Source organism: Lipophrys pholis (assembly GCF_963383615.2).
Source record: "Lipophrys pholis genome assembly, chromosome: 9".
Taxonomy (NCBI): Eukaryota; Metazoa; Chordata; class Actinopteri; order Blenniiformes; family Blenniidae; genus Lipophrys; species Lipophrys pholis.
The window spans coordinates 23,493,871-23,510,722 of NC_137639.1; the positions used below are offsets into that span (position 1 = coordinate 23,493,871).

The following is a 16,852-nucleotide window of genomic DNA, read 5'->3' on the forward strand; positions in this document are numbered from 1 at the left end:
TAAAAAATACATTTACCTAAAAATCATGACTGAAACTCATTTTGAATGCGAAAAATCACAATTCCTATTTACAAATATTAAATACACACCCTTCTTTTACAATGTTTTATATGATATTGAAGTTGATTGGATGATAATTCTTAAAATTCCAAATAAAGAGCCAGCTACAGTACGATAGGCCGCGAAAAGCTTCCTCCAGACACCTGCCTTGTGCTGAAGCAGCACTAATTTCCCCTCCTCTAAGTGATACCTGGTTAGTTGAAGTTGACAACAGCGAGAGGCGCGAGATGGAGCGAGACATTTCATCAGCAACGCAACTCCATGGAGCCGAGCGGGAGCTTCCAAGAGCATCGAGAGCACGTATACACAGATCCACCAGAGGGATGGAGCGATGGAAGGATAGAACCAAAGATGCTAGGATTTATAAGATGAGACGAGGGGTAGTTGGGGTTAAAAGCAGCAGCGTCTGGCCACCAGGGAGCGGAGGGTGATAGCGGGAGGGAGCGAGAAGGAGCAACAGCTAAGAGCAAGATCAAAGTGGGCCTGGATCAATGTCACTACTGTAAAATCACATCAGAGGGTGTGAGAGAGAGAGAAAGACAGAGGAAGAGAGAGAGAGAGAGTATGTTGCCTATATAAATCAGTCATAGGCAACATAATGCCACAGAGTTACCCCCTGCCAGCCTATTATCTGCCCAGCCTGTTGGAGCATCGCACATCAATAAAACACTTTGACAGTAAGAGCAATCATTCCTTTTTGTACGTGGAGCTCGGTGAACCGGCTTACTCTGTTGTTCTCTGGTGGCTGGACGGGGGACTCTGAGGTTCGGGGAGGGCACCGAGACGGGACTGCAGAGCTCAAACAAAGTGAGTGTTGCACCCCCTCCAATAAGTCATGACAATGTCATACCACGGTATCACTGTAAAATCACTGTAAAATGCTTTTGTATGAATTACATAATGCACAATTTGCCACATACTGAGTGAAGCCAAAACCATGTGTTGCTCTGGGTATTTTGCTATTTTACATTGTTACTCTATTGTGGGCAACCTGCCATGGGTACAGACAGATTTCTATTGTAATACTGTACCAGCAGGCAGTGTTAATGTGTAGGAAATGTTCACAGGGGTTAAACTCTTTCTATAGCATTATGAAAACTGGGGGCGTGAATGCTCCTCGCTGCTAAAAGTTAGAGGAGGAATGTTACTTATTAAAGCACATTTTTCACATCCCTAATAAAACCCCTTCCGCATGCAGGACAGCAAATGTGAAGAACATCCCTTTCAGGCAGGGTTGGCAATTATATAATTCCGAGGGGCCTCATAAAAAGACTACGACTGCTGTGGCGGTCCAAGCTTTAAATGAAGCAGTATGATTAAACTTGGACGTCAGTAAACAAGTACCGGTCCATATTTGTCAGATGCAAACGACGTGCATTTTAAAAAAAAAGCCAGCTGGTTCATAATAACAAAATTTCCACCGATTTTTCCCTTCTCATGGAAAAAAAACAAACCCGATTACCGATTTCATTTATTCGTGGCAGCTGTCCGGCCCTGAGCTCCTGCATGCGGTTTCACCGTGATGAAGCAAAGCAATCACTACAGTTATTAGTCACAATTTTGCTTTTCCTACGATTTACAAGTCCAAAAGAGGGAGCTTTAATTCAAAGCTTCACAACAACGACATGCAAAGACTAAATTGTTGATGTGAAGTTTCATTGTCATCCTTCTGTTATCGAGGCTGGCAGAGAGCCGTCGCCTTTTCCAGCTGACATTGAGGGAAAGGGGTCAGCAATACATGGCTAACACCCACTAGGAAAAAACATTCACCCACACAATCGTTCACACCGAGACCCGATTCAGACCAAACAATCAAAGTAATGTGCATGTTTTTGGACGGGGAGAAAAAGCCATAGCAGCCAGAACAAAAACAACAGAGGCACAAGGGAGAACATACAAACTTTCCTCAACCAGTCCAGCACAGTGGAGCTGCGGTTCATTTCCCTCGTGAAGAAAGAGATCATCAGTTTCAAACATATTTTTAATTCAAGGCATATTTAAAACCAGGTTTATCAGAGAGATCTTTGACTTTAAATGGCATTATAACGGACTGTTTAACATTCTCCCAAGCTCTGACAAATAATAATAATCCATCAAACTGAGCACTGTCAGCATAAACATTGAATGCTTAGAGGTATTCTCTTTTCTTCCTCGTCTTCATCAGAAGTGTTAGAGGAGAACATTGTCCAAACATGTTCAAAATACTTGACTGAACTGAAGAAAATAACTTTTAAACAAACTGAAGCCATTATGAAGCCATTTGAACCATTAGACGCTTAGTGTTCTCCATTTGTTTAAGGGAAATTCCCAATAAAAATAAAAATTCCATTATGTATCTATTATTTTCACCTGCTGTCTCCTCCTTGTAAAGAATTAAGTGCGCTGTAAAGCAGAATACATCTTTAAGAAAAGGATGTCTTCTTGACCGTGAAGCTTCAAAGGCAATGTTGTGTTCCCTCGAGGATTTTAATTCACCAAACAAGATAAAGTGTGACAGTTAACCGTAGTCTTATCTTTCCAATAAAACTCTTGTGAGGTTCTGAGGAGAAATCACGACGAGTCGAAAACTGAAAAAGACAGAGACACTTCGGTTTCTCATCTTCTTTCCCAGCATGCTTCCTCCACTCAGCACAGTGAATGCTAACAGTGTGGGCCCACAAAAGAAACACGATCCACTGGACATGTGTGAGCACACAAATGATTTAGTCAACTAAGTTTTGCAGTATAATTCTCCCGACTACTGAACGATCAAAAGTGAAAGACCACGGGCGGCTGATTGGGTTGCAAGGATGTGAGTGTGTTAAAGAGTTTGAGAATCAGCAATCTTAGAAAAAAAAAAAAAAAAAAAAACACACACATATATATATATATATATATATATATATATATATATATATATGCCGAGATAAATCAAGGTTAAAGAAATCAAAGGAGACACTGCTGATGGGCACAAGGTTGGGCTGGATTAAAATTTGTCCAGCAGTGTTACAAATGATTGCCAATCAGGACTTAAAAGCCACTCCATCTCCTGAGGCCAGAATTCTTAATCCCATCTCGGTTCGGTGCAGAGATGCTAACATTGTTGCAGGAGGACTCCAATCAGCCGGCAGAGCGGTGGGCATAATTGAACGGCTCCCCCGCTGAATGGAGACTCCCGGAGATCTGTGGCATCAATGAGGTTCTCATCAAACAGCAACAGGAGTCCTTCCCTCTGCATCCCTCTCTTCCGACTCTCTCTACTCTGCCTTTCGTCCTCCTCTCTTTTGTGTCGTGGCGTGCATTTGTCCTGTCTGACTTTGTTTCGACTGCGTTGAGAGGGAAAGCACGAGTCGTGCTTCTCATTTCTGCCGTCTCACTCAGCACTGGTTGACATTAAAGATGTGGATCGGTGAGAGTGCTTTTGAACAAGAGTACATCGTCTTTCAGTTTTCACCCCCCCCCCCTCCCCCGTCTCAGATCTTTCATTTAATCTTCATCGCCCTGTTGAACCTAGTTGGACTCCGGGAGAAACATGTGTGTAGACCTGTAAGTGTGTGGAGGAGGGTGGGGGGTCGTGGTTGAGTCGGTTCTAAATTCTCCCCATTAAAATCAATACCTGTCTAGAGTGTGTCCAACGGACTGGAATATGCTGCTTTTCTGTCAAGGACACACACACACACACACACACACACACACACACACACACACACACACACACACACACACACACACACAAACACACACACACACACACACATTTTTCAGACTTTTCTGGGGCATTGCCTTAATTTGCATTCATTTCTTGTTAATGTACTGTACAGCCACAGTCACTACTTGCCCACCGTATCCTCAACATTTGAACATATGACTGACCAAACTCTATCCTCACTATTCCATTAAAACGTGCCTCCAAGTACAAACTAATCAATTTTCCCTTTTGGGAACTGCCTTATTTTTGTCCCTCCACAAGGGGGAAAGAAATCTCTATAATGTGGGTGTATAAACAGATTTCTGTCAGAAGCAAACACACACACACACACACACACACACACACACACACACACACACACACACACACACACACACACACACACACACACACACACACACACACACACACACACACACACACACACACACACACACACACACACACAGAGGCCTTCGGAGTGACAGCTCATCATTGGTAATTGATCAAAGTACCAAAGCTGACAGGGTATCTTGCCAAGCTGTACTGACATGATCCCATAATACAAGCAGCCTTCTCCAAATCTCTCTCTTTCTATTTTCACCATTCTCTTACACGTTTCCTCTGGTTTGCTTCATTTTCCTGCTCTCGTCTCGCCCCTTCTTGGCTCTTAAGCACACTTTCTTCTGTCCCCTGCTCAGCTCTTTCCTACATCCATCATCTTCTCCCTCGCTCCTCCTGTCTTCCTCTTTTTGTCTGTGGATATTGACTCTGTGGTGAGAGCAAAAAGGAGAGCGCAGCACCAAACCTAATGGCAGGCGTTATTAGCCCTTTGAACCGCACCGTCTGGGTCTCACACCGACCCACATTCGACAAACACATTTCCAGACCATTATGTACATAATAAGCACGCTGTCCTGCGCATGCATGTGTAAGCAATCAATCATAGATGTGTGTGTTTTGGGGGTTTTTTTTGGGGGGGGGGGGGGGGTTGTAGGTTTTTGTGCAAACACACATGACACAGATGGATGGATGTAAGGAAATTAAAATGAACAAATGCATGAAACAACAGATGGCAAAAGCCGAGGCAGAAACACACACGGGGAGTGAAGAGACAACAGAAGAAGAGATCAGAGCGGTGAGTAAATGAAAGGATGAACGACAAGAACAGGAAAGAGGTAAGACAGAAGGCTTCAATTAAGAAAAATGTTGTTTAACCTGTAAATAAGACCACGACTTGTGGTCTTTACCTTAATTTGCGTGTTTATTGATTTTGTGTTCAACCTTAATTTATCGTCCATTTCACCTCCACCCCCCCACGCAGCCTATTTTACGCTTCGAGGAGTTTCTCCACTTTAGGCCTTCTTCCAGCCCCGAAACCCCAAGTGCCATTCACCACGTGTCTGCCGATACCGACCAATCTTTCCCTCTTATTCTGTCACTTTGCTCCCATCAATCCTAACCGGGCCGCTCTATCCCTCTGTTTCCCTACATCTCCCTCTGTCTCTGTTCCCAAAGCCCCGACATGAGCAATAGTGATCCCATCAGACACCGGGCCGGCAGAAGCAAAGAGACACACAGAGAAGAGAAAGGGAGTGTGCGTTCCCTAAGCTCTCTCATGATTGATAGTGATCCTGTCTGATGGTTGTGTATAGACTCAGCACTCAGTGAGACATTACCCTCTGACCCAGCTATTGATTCTCGCCTTCACTGCCCCCAAACACACAACACTGGACCTGACCCTGGCCGCACACAAAATAATGCACACACATGCACACGCGCGCGCACACACGCACACACACACACACACACACACACACACACACACACACACACACACACACACACACACACACACACACACACACACACACACACACACACACACACACACACACACACACACACACACACACACACACACACACACACACACACACACACACACACACACACACACACACGCCTGTGTGGATCGTCATACAGATTGATAGTTTGGGAGTGTCGTGTGAAACCTGATCAATCTGCTGCATAACAATCATTCTACCCTGTCCGCCTCAGCCCACTTCCTGCCCGAGTCACATGGCTCCAGTGTCCCGCTGACTGATGTGTTTGGGTCGGGGTCTGAAGGCTTGAATATCAGGGCTGCGGGGAAAAGAGCTCCGGCACTGGGATAAACTGTTCTCCACAACAACAACAACATTACTCAGATCCCCCTCTTGAGCCACGTTTAATAAGGGATCTGGGGTGAGAAACAGTGCTTGCCGGGCAGAAGGACGACGTGGAATGAGAAGCGGTGCCATCCATCAAGCAGACCTGGGTCAGATGGTATTTGCAAATAATTCTTTACCTGCTTCCACTTGTTTTACCCTACTTGAACTACAAGGCGGGTGGGTCTGCCATTTACAACGATATCCTTAACTGAAGTACACCATTGAAAACGGAATTAGTTTGCGCCCGGCAGCATGGCTGCGTGTGACAAACTTTGCTAATGTAAGCAAACATAATGATGAGCACTTCAAACAGGCTAAAACAAAGGATCTGAAGAACTTGCCACCCTTCCGTGACCCATGACCGATATCACAGGCTGAAGTTTGACACGGACAGAATATTTACGATATTGTAAGTCAAAGGCAGAAAGAAAAGCGAGATAGAAGGGAGTGCCAACTAAGCTTCGGCCTAATGGGCCTCCAAGACAAAACCACAGCTGGCTTTCAACATTAGTCTCCATGACGACAGAAGAAGCCCTAGTGATGGAGCTATTGTAGCAAAAAAAAAAGAAAATAGGGGGGGGTTCTGGGGTTCATAGCTTTGTGCGAAAAACCCATTCCCTCTTTATCCACCATCTCTGTTCTGTCTCTCTGATGGCTAATTAAGTGCCACTTATTACTATTCCACATTATCACAAATCATCAGCTATTACGGTGGCAAATTCTGTTTCACACCGTTTCCAGGTGTACTTTTTTAGACTCCAGTTTGGCTGCACAATGGAGAAAATAATAAAGGCTAAAGCAGTGGGCGAGAGCAAGGCTGTGTTACCAAGGGCTGCAGGCAAGATTTGGACTGGTCGTGTACTGTATAACTGGTTAGATATGCAGGGCTTAACTTGTGCACAGGAGGGAAATTCAGAGGTTAAATAAGGTCAGGACGAAAGACGCGACTCCTCCTATAAAGAGGAGCACTATTTCTCTGCAAAATCTGATAACTATGTGCCAGAATATGGCTACTTGTAATTCCTCTCAAACCTTTCAATTTCCTCAGAAACGTTTGGGGGAAAAAAAAAAAAAGGCTTGAAAAAGAGCAAGCACATCTGTATTAGGGTTAAGAGAAGCTCTGCATCATGAAGGGGACGAGGACGCACTCACCTGTGCGCATGCAAGCAAATAGACACACACACACACACACACACACACACACACACACTAGACTTGGTTGGACACGCTGGCGCCAGCATGAAATCTTTAAGTGTTTAAATGCGTCTGGGTATTCTTGTCAGATAGAAGATGACATTGAGCTCTAACATTTCTATTAATGCACTGTGACATGACGGATTAATTAAATGTATTCATATATAGCCAGTCACACAAGCCTTAAATTAAAGCATGCGGCTGCCGAGCCACACGGCTAATCTAAACAGTAAGTGCTCAATTACCCGTTTAGGAAAAATGGAATCAACGGAGTGAAACAATGAAAGGACAGGGAAAAAAATAAAAAATAAATAAAGACAGAACAAAAAAGAGAAAAAGAAAGAAACCAATGTTCAGGCTCACTTGATCTCAAGGGTTTTCTATTTTTATGCTTTATCAAAGTCGAACATAAAAGACAAGCAGAGCACAGATGTTTCACCTTCTTCCACAGGCCAAAGTGATAACGGAAACAAAAAAGATTTTTTTGGGGGGGGGGTGATGATGAATGAAAATCCATCAATGCCAGATTTCAACTCAGCGCAGGCGTACGAGTGACTGGTGCCAAAACACGGAAACCTTCAGTTTGTAAATCATTCAACAGCTGCATGGTGTGTCTGTGTGTGTGTGCGTGTGTGTGTTGCACATCAGCTGCATAAGCTTTGCTTCACCATCTTTCTTCAATCATTTCTCCTAACCAGGCCTGAAAGTGCTGCCTGGGTGAGTCTACATAGAGCTTCGGGTCCAACATGCTGCCTGAAACCACGTTCACTCTTCAACACAAAATCTCATCAAAAGTGTGCAACTCCAAAAAGTTTGCAAACGCTGATACATATAATGAACAAACCCAATACTGGAGGAGGGCTGCACGGTGGTATAGTGGTTCCTCTCTCACCTTATAGCAGATGATGGTTTGATTCTGGGCTTTCTGTGGTCGAAATTCAAGATTCCCTTCTGAAATCATGGGCTTTCTGACCATCGCCAATGACTGAAAGAAGTTATGGTAATTGAAGAACTTGCCCTTAAATTGTGTGACTGTCTTGTGTTTGAATTTGGTAGTTGTTTATGCACCAGATGGGTCAAAGTGAAAGAGGTCCGCTTTTTACCTCCTCTTTGGCTCCATGGAGGAAGCAACGTGTACAATAAGACCCACAGCAAATCGACATGTATGCTGAAATCAATTTTGACTTATGCTTCACAAATGTCACTCTATCGATAGTGGTTATTTATGCCGTGTTCCTTTGCCGAGCTTCAATCTCCAGCGTTCTTCACTTCAGGTCATAATTTTCCCCACGACACTGTTTCTTTTCTCCGAGTTGCCTGTGACTCGAACTCGGATAAAGTGACTTTAAGACGACAGAAGGATGGTGGAGCAGGACAATAATAAACGCTAATAATCACTTTTTAACAAATAACTGCAAACATGCCGCTGTCTTGTAAAACATCTCTGAGGGATACAGAGTGAAGTGTAGCATGCTGGATTATGAGAATTAAGCCCGAGATCCAGTTGATTTTTTCAAGCTTATGCATCAGAGTTAAGGTGTTTGGGGGTGTCAGTGTCTGATGATGTGGCCGCCTCCCTCCACTGAACATGAGCAGACTCTGTCAGACTCGACAGTCTATCAGTACAACATCCCCCCCCCCCCCCCCCCCTCTCTCTGCACGCCATCCCACTACCACACCTCATACCCTTCTCTCCTCCTCTGTCTCTCCACCCTTATCAGTGTCCTTCCATCCGTCTCTCGTTCAATTTTTCATTTCAGGTTCAATCTTTTTGACGTCTTCTCACTCCTCCTGCAGCGACACCTTGTCCTCCCCTCCTGTCTTCCTCCCCGGGATTGTCAATCTGACGTCCCTGCCCTCTCTTCCTCACGCTCTTCCTCACTCTCGCACCAAGTCAATATGCCTCGTCGAGCCGTAGCGACCTGCCAATCATCAAGTGACAGTCTGCAACATGTGCATTATTGTGGACTTGTGTTTGAGTACTTGGATGAGAGGTTTCTTTTGAATGCATAGAAGAGCATTCATAGTGAAAAAATACAAAAACAAAAACACTTTGGAAAACAAGATTTTTCCTGGGCATCATTAGCTGAAAGGAATAGCGAGGAGCTCTCCTCATCTGTTCTGTGTGCCCCTCTCTTCATCCATTGAACAAGTTTTATTGCTGGTGCTGTGATGGGCTGGCGACGTGTCCAGGGTGCACCCTGCCTATATGCCCACGGTCAGCTGTGATCGCCTCCAGCCCCCCCACCCCACCCCACCCTTAACTGGATATTGGCTATATAGAAGATGAATGGAATGCAACAGGATATCCGAGGTCATGAAACTAACCACACTAACTCAAAAGAAGCAGCCAATATTGAGCTAATGTATTTCCTGAGGTCATTGTGGGTATCTGCATTGAGCTCAGACACTTCGCCAAATGAAGAGACACTGGTGAGTAATTTGCCGTCACCACAAGCAGGTCAGTTCACTATAGCGCTCGCTGCAACATTAAAGATTAAAGTCAATAAAGTCAGTCCACGTGAGAAAGGACATGGGGTGACAGAGCAATGATGGCGCTGCAGTGCCTGATGATTGAGAAAAGAAAAATAAGGTTTGAACCGACCATTCATTTAAATGCAGTGGTTACTTTTCATTTTGTGAAATAGTTTGTAATTATTCCGCAAGAGGTGCGTTAAAAGCTGCAAATAAGCCGAGCAAACTATCAATTCTCCGGCTGTGATCCGGGATTTGTTTCTATACTGAAAACGTTTCCAGAGCATTTACCTCCCATCACAAACAGCTCCACGACTTTATCCAACCAATTACTATTCAACACAGAAACAAACATCCCTGTGCATCAATATATTCAGAAACAAACAGTGTTTTATACCTCATTTTGGTTTGTTTTACACGTTTCAACTGCACACAAGTGACTCGCATATACATAATATGTAGGATATCCACGTCTTAACACATCATTTTGTGGGTATAAGGATGTGAAATAACAATACAGTGGCGAATTATACAAACATAGGCACAGCTTAAAGTTATTGGTTATATCTTTAAAAGAAAAGGAGTGAACTTACTTACAAGTTACAGCAGAGTAAAAGCAATTCGTCACTTTGGAAAGTAACTTTCTGTGTTACTTCTAAATGTCTGCATCAAGTGTCTTACTAATGAGAACATTTCTATTTCAGTGCTACGCTGACAAATGACCTAGACTGTCATCCACCCTGTGGGTCAGTTTAATGCTGGACGTTTCACTCATTCATTCTCCCTCAGTGAGGTCGTCGGGGTAGTAAACTGCTAAGTCCCGAAAAACAGGCTGTGATTAATCGACAAGAAAGGCATCAGCGTCAAATCTGGATGACAATCAGCGGGGAAACAAACAACAATACAGTCAAGTTTACCCGAAACATCTTGTGAAGTTAAGATATAAAATGTAATATTCATTCTATACCAAACAGGATTTCAGTGAAGATTTCAGCTAAATCTACAAGGGCTGAAAGGACTTGAGGACAACAACAGTTTTCCGGAAGTAGAACATTTTCTTTAGGTATTATTAAGAATTAATTCTGCCAAAAGTACTTGAATTATTACTGTAATGTCCTACTTTCCAAACACTGGGAATGGACAATGAACACCCACTGTGTCCATAATACTTTCCACATCGAGTGATGATCACATCTGGAAAAAAAGAAAAAAAGAAAAGCCATATATTCTACTTTGATAAGTTTGGAGATTCTGTAGGATTCACCTTTTCTCTTTCATTCCAACTATTGAGCTCTTCATCTACTTATTCCAAAACAAACTGCAGCTGCTGCTGGAAGCATAAAAGACATCAGTTTTTTTTGTGCGCCCAGGGGTATTTCTCAAGAGAGAACAGGAAATGAAAAAGGTATCAGCTGAATCACTATTGTGTTTTATAAATGGGAATGGAAAGCAGCAAAGTTAGCATTTATTCATAAGAAGATAGTGCAGGTTATTACTTTTAGTAAAGCACTGTCCTTTGAGGTAAATGACATGCAAACATACCACCAAAAAAAAAACAACAGCAGTAAATCACAAAGCAGGTGGTCACACGGGTCCATTTAAGATCTGATGCCGATGCCTGACATTAAGGTTTATGGATATGTAGGTGTCTCTCAGAAATGTGCTGTATTTGTTTGAAGTTGGGCATTTATTCAAAGGGGACAAAGCTGTGGGATGTGTATATGAGTGCTCATAAAGTCAGCCCATGTCCCAGTGCAACATCCTGGCGATATAAGCAATGCCTGCTCTGCTCTGCTTTGCTGCTGGAATATGAAATATGCATGGACCATAAAGAGCATATGGACCATCCATCTCAATATCCGCTACACCAAACCATCAAAAAGATCATTAAACCTAACACACACAGGCCCGCACGCACACACACGTACACACAAAATGGCACATAAACATGCACTCCCACGTCGTGCATAATGGTTTATCAGTTTCAGTGCCAACTTTTTGCTGACAGTGCACAGGCAAGTTCAGGCAAAGGCGTGCGCACGCACACGCACGCACGCACGCACGCACGCACGCACGCACGCACGTTGATTAGTGTGCATTTGGTCACTTTCAATTTCACCTTCTAATCTGAAGACATTATAAACAGCTGTTATATAGGAAGAGTGTAAAAGTGTATTTACAGGGAGAAACATCAACATATGTCTTTGTTCATCCATCTGTCGCACAAAAACATACAGACCATCATGCCCCACCTCTCTGAGCTGTCACTCGTTAGACATTTCCCTCAACCGGTCTCCGTCAGGCGCTGTGGCTATCAGGCTCTGTTGCCCTCCACTGCAGGGAATTAAATTTTAATATGAGACTCGCAGGAGGGAGAAGGAACGACACCGAAAGATGGACGGACAGATAGAGAGGCTGCCAGGGGAAAAAGGTGAACAATTTAAGAGGTGAGGAAGAAAAACATTTAACATGCCAGTGAAAGAAAAGAACGAGCGATGAAGTGAAGAAAATGGAAGACATAAGAAATAAAATCTGGACGGCTCAGGAAGTGAGTAAAAAGTCTCATTTAGTCAGACTGCAGGAGAAATGACAAGTGAGAAACACAGCCCACCATTGGGTAAGCACCACTGTATCTAAATCTATCCATCTGTCCTCCTTCATCCCCTGCCTCTTTCTCTCACATCTCTCTAATCTTTAACTACAGTATGTGTCAGCAAGAAGTCTGACACTAAGTCAGCGTCATATTCTATCATCCATGCAGACAGGAACGGGAGCGCACGCAAACAGGACAGCTACAAGACGGGCTCCGTCTTTTTATTTATTTTTTTTTAAATTTAATCTCTTTACCCTCTCAGCCATCCCTCCTCTCCTTCTCTCCTCCATCCCAATTCCCCTAAAAGTTGTCAGCCCAGGTGCATCCAACATAAATCTGCTAATGGGCATTGCTCTCTTGTTACTTCACACCGCAGCCTAAAAAGCCCATTCCAGTCTGTGAATAGCTCTTATTTGTAAGAATGAGGGAGGAAAAGAAGATGTGTGTGTGTGTGTGTGTGTGTGTGTGTGTGTGTGTGTGTGTGTGTGTGTGTGTGTGTGTGTGTGTGTGTGTGTGTGTGTGTGTGTGTGTGTGTGTGTGTGTGTGTGTGTGTGTGTGTGTGTGTGTGTGTGTGTGTATGTGCGCTTTGCAGGTTTTCCAACTAAATTAAGTCTTTGTTGTGAAAACTACCGTAACCCTTTGTCAGGCAAAGATCCTCTGTGGCAACGTTCACATTTGTCCTTGTTTCTTAGGAATTAATAATGGAAAATTGAGAACAGCCGCCGCATACGTGATAAAGAGTTGTGCTTCGCATTAGGATAAATGTTGCTTGTGTAAGATTTCATAGAGTAGCGTTTCATTTTGCAGACGTCTTTTCTTTTATGGTGACAATTATATCGTATTTAGATCAATTTTAATCTATAAAACATGAAATATGTCTGATTTTGGTCAGTTTTCTCATTTTCTGTGTTATTCTAATACGTGTAAGACCACTGAGGTTTTCATCAACAATGCTTGGTTCATTTATCTTCCAGGAGTCGTGGGCTGCTGGAGCCAATCCCAGCGAACAAACTAACAAACTAGCACACAACATGCACATTTGCACAGACGATCAAAAATGCACTTACTTTGTGTGTGTGTGTGTGTGTGTGTGTGTGTGTGGGGGGGGGGGGGGGGTGTAAACAAAGAGCACCAGGAGCAACCCCATGCACGCCCAGGGAGAACATGGAAACTCTCCACAGACTTGAACCATGGACTGTCTCACAGTGAGATGAGAGTGTGAATCACTTCTTCACCATGCAAACACATTTTGGATTCTTTTAAATGTATATATATGCACAATGAACGCTTTCTGAAATCATAGTGATCTACTTATTTAGAGGAATTCCTGGTTGTTCTCTATGCATAAACCCACAGTAGAGTTTGCCGAGGAGCAAAATTAGGTTGATACAATTCATAGAAAATGTTTTTAAACATTATATTGTCACACATCTGCTTGTTTTTCAGCTTTTCTTCTCATCACTTTATTGTGGCAGTTTGCACTTTAATTACAGAAGGGCCTTTCAGTATCATCCCTGGGTGCCAGAGAGAAAAACTCACATTTTGTTTATAAAATAAACAAAACCAGAAAACTAATTAGGAATACAAAAGTAAAAAAAAAAAAAAAAAAAAGCTAATTGTGAGCATAAAGGCGTGTTCACAGAAAAGGCAATTCATTTGTGGCAAATTAGCTGAACTGAATATTTACTTTTCTATTTGTTTTAACATTAGTGTTTGGTTAAATGAAAATACACATAATGCGAATAAACTGAAGCCTCAAGCTTACACTTTCATTGTCATTAACTTCTTTTTATAGATATATTTGCTTATCACTGGGAAACTTGTGATTTATTTTTTCAATTATTTCTGAGGTGTGAATTAAAGTTGCAGTGGTACAACAAAGAAACACCTGAAATAAACCTGAACTACCAAATATGACAGCATTACTTTTAATTACAACTTGTAAAGAAAGAAAGAACTTTATTTACATTCTGCAGTTTACCACTTGAGCAGGAACAACAATCAATGGGCTTGGTTGTTAATGACCATATTGTCGGTTCTTCACTCCTTTTCTCTTCTGTGTTAGTAGACACAGACACAGACCAGAAACACCCCACAAGAGCTAAAGTTGCAGAGATGCTCTGACCCAGCAGTCGAACCATTACATGTTTCCCCTTGCAATCCCTCTTAAATCCTTCAGCTTAATTTAATGTTTTAACCACATCAACTTTGAGAATAAAAATTATAATATACCATTTGTGTGTTTAAAACATTTGTTGTATTTAGCTGTTGGTCAACATGGCGGCGGTGCGAGTGTGTGAAAATGGCGCATTTTGAAAAGCGTATATAAACGGGGAAAAACACAACTTTTCAGAAATGCTGAGTATTTGCATGTGTGTACTACGGTTTCAGTCATTAGTTTAGCTGCCCATTTGGGAGTAGATCGACCAGATCAATAACAATGACAGATCTCTCTCATGTAAATAAGGCTGAACAGATGCATTGATAAAGATAATAAGTGTTATTTACTTCCACTGTGAGTGATGGAGTATTTGTGTTTGTGTCTAGCAGAAGTGTCTCCCTGCAGTCTGTCTCTTTTGAATTCATTAACTTTGCATGTAATTGTGCCGTTTGGAAGGTTCCAAAATCTCCTCCATTTCCTTATTATCCTTATTATGGGATTAGATTTCTTATATGATTCAGAAATAACCTTTAGATACACAGACCTGTATCCCTAACACGCTGCCACATGCAATCCTTTCTACAAACTTTCACTCTCCCGCCACTTGCCAGCTCGTTTGATGATATACTGCACCTCCATGTTGCGACCGTTTACCTCCAATACACGGTGAGTGCAGCAATAGTCAGGGACTGACATTGGTATATTGCTGCCTTCTGGTTTGAGATTTAAAAATATCTCTTTGAAAGCAGATGTGCCACCTGCTCACCTCGGCTGCTGTGGAGCTCTTCTGACAAACCGGCTCCCCGTCTTGTTAACAGCACTTTGATTCAGCCAATTTCAGGAATATGAAAAGATGCTGTTGTGTCTTGGGAGGCCGTTGTTGTACCTTTATGGATGGCAGCTTCACTGTGTGCGGTGTGTGTGTGTGTGTGTGTGTGTGTGTGTGTGTGTGTGTGTGTGTGTGTGTGTGTGTGTGTTTGTGTGTACACCTACACAGATGTGTGTAACAACAGGGACGGGGCACAGATGACATAATAAAAAAATAATAATAAAAAAAAAACACATGAGAGAAATGAATCAACAGTGTTTGCTATTTGACGCTTTGGTCCCCTCTGGCAAGGACTTTCTCCCTCGCTCGCTGTCCTTCAAACACTTTCTTTTGCAGTCTTTCGTCTCTGTTTGACTTCACCTGTTTCTCTCTTGCACCTCCGTCCTGCCCCCCCCCCCCCCCCCCTCCCCCCACCTCGCTCCCTCGTCTGCCTCCACCAATCTATTCACCGTAGTGTAAAGTTGTAATCCCTTCCCTTTTTCTCCCCTGTCGTTTACTTGCTTCTCTATCTTAGTAATTATCTCTCCGCCCTGTCCCCTTGTCGCACCCCCTGTCATCCATCTATCTGCCTCTATGCAAAATATCTCCATCTGCTTTCACTTTCATACTCCATTTCTCATTCCATGCCCTTCCTTATCTCCCTGGACTGACCCCTTCATCTTTACCCTCCTTCCCTCCCTCCTTCTATCTCAGCTCCTCTCATCAGCACCCTCCTTCTGCTCGCCTGCCTCCATCTTTCCATCCCACCTCCCGGTCGCGGGCTGATTGAAATTCAAACCTGGGTTTTTACCGACGACTCGTGCGGTCAGTGATTTGCTTAGCACACATTCCTGTCCGGGGCCATGGAGGTGGCGAGCAATCTGGTGTTTGGTGTTAAGAGAGAAGATAAAGTAACATCAGAGGCGCCGGCCACTGACTTGTCCACCTATTAGTTTGTTGTAATGTTTATCATGATCACTGAGCAAACAGCGGCGGCGGCCAGCAGTCAGTCTCTCCTGCCTTCAGCTCACAAGCTACTTTGTCTCTCAGACACATTTAAACTCACCACTTCCCAAACACACGCCTCTGTTGTTTCCTTCTCGCTCTACCACCTCCATTTTTCTTTCTGTCAACAAGTCTTTCTCACCTTTCCTACACAGACATTTTCATCCCATCAGATCCAGTTTATTTTTCGCTGCTGGAGAAACGGCGAAATGAGGACACACAAACCGACAAGAAAACAAGAAGGGGTGAAGGTCGGCGTTCGTGTGGAAAGTTATGGCTGAACGTTTAAAAACTGGACTATAAATCAGTGTGCTATCATAAGATGTATTACTGCCTTCCATTTTGAAATCCTTAAAAAAAAAATTGAATTGGAGTTTTTTAGTGTTTTGCTGCCAACATAGACACTGTTTGCAGAAATTGTATATGTGGACATTGTGTTTTGCTCAGGCTTTCCAGTAAGCAATAGATTTTACTTATTTCATTAGTTTTATTTTATTTCTTCTTTCTCCACATTTAAAGGCTTTCTTATTCACTTGGTTTTAACGCCTATCTCTTCTTTCCTTCCAAAGCACTGTGAATTGCTTTGTGTCTGAATGGCGCTCAATAAACAAACTTGCCTTGCATGTTCATACGTGTATCTGCACACAAAACTCTTGAAAATGTGTTCAGATACCTC

The 16,852-nt window shown here is 43.0% G+C and overlaps 1 protein-coding gene across 1 annotated transcript in view; it reads right to left on the bottom strand.

Moving 5' to 3' along the window:
- The window catches only part of efna3b (ephrin-A3b), a 64,334-nt gene that overhangs the window by 16,555 nt on the left and 30,927 nt on the right, over window positions 1-16,852 (bottom strand). The window lies entirely within an intron of this gene.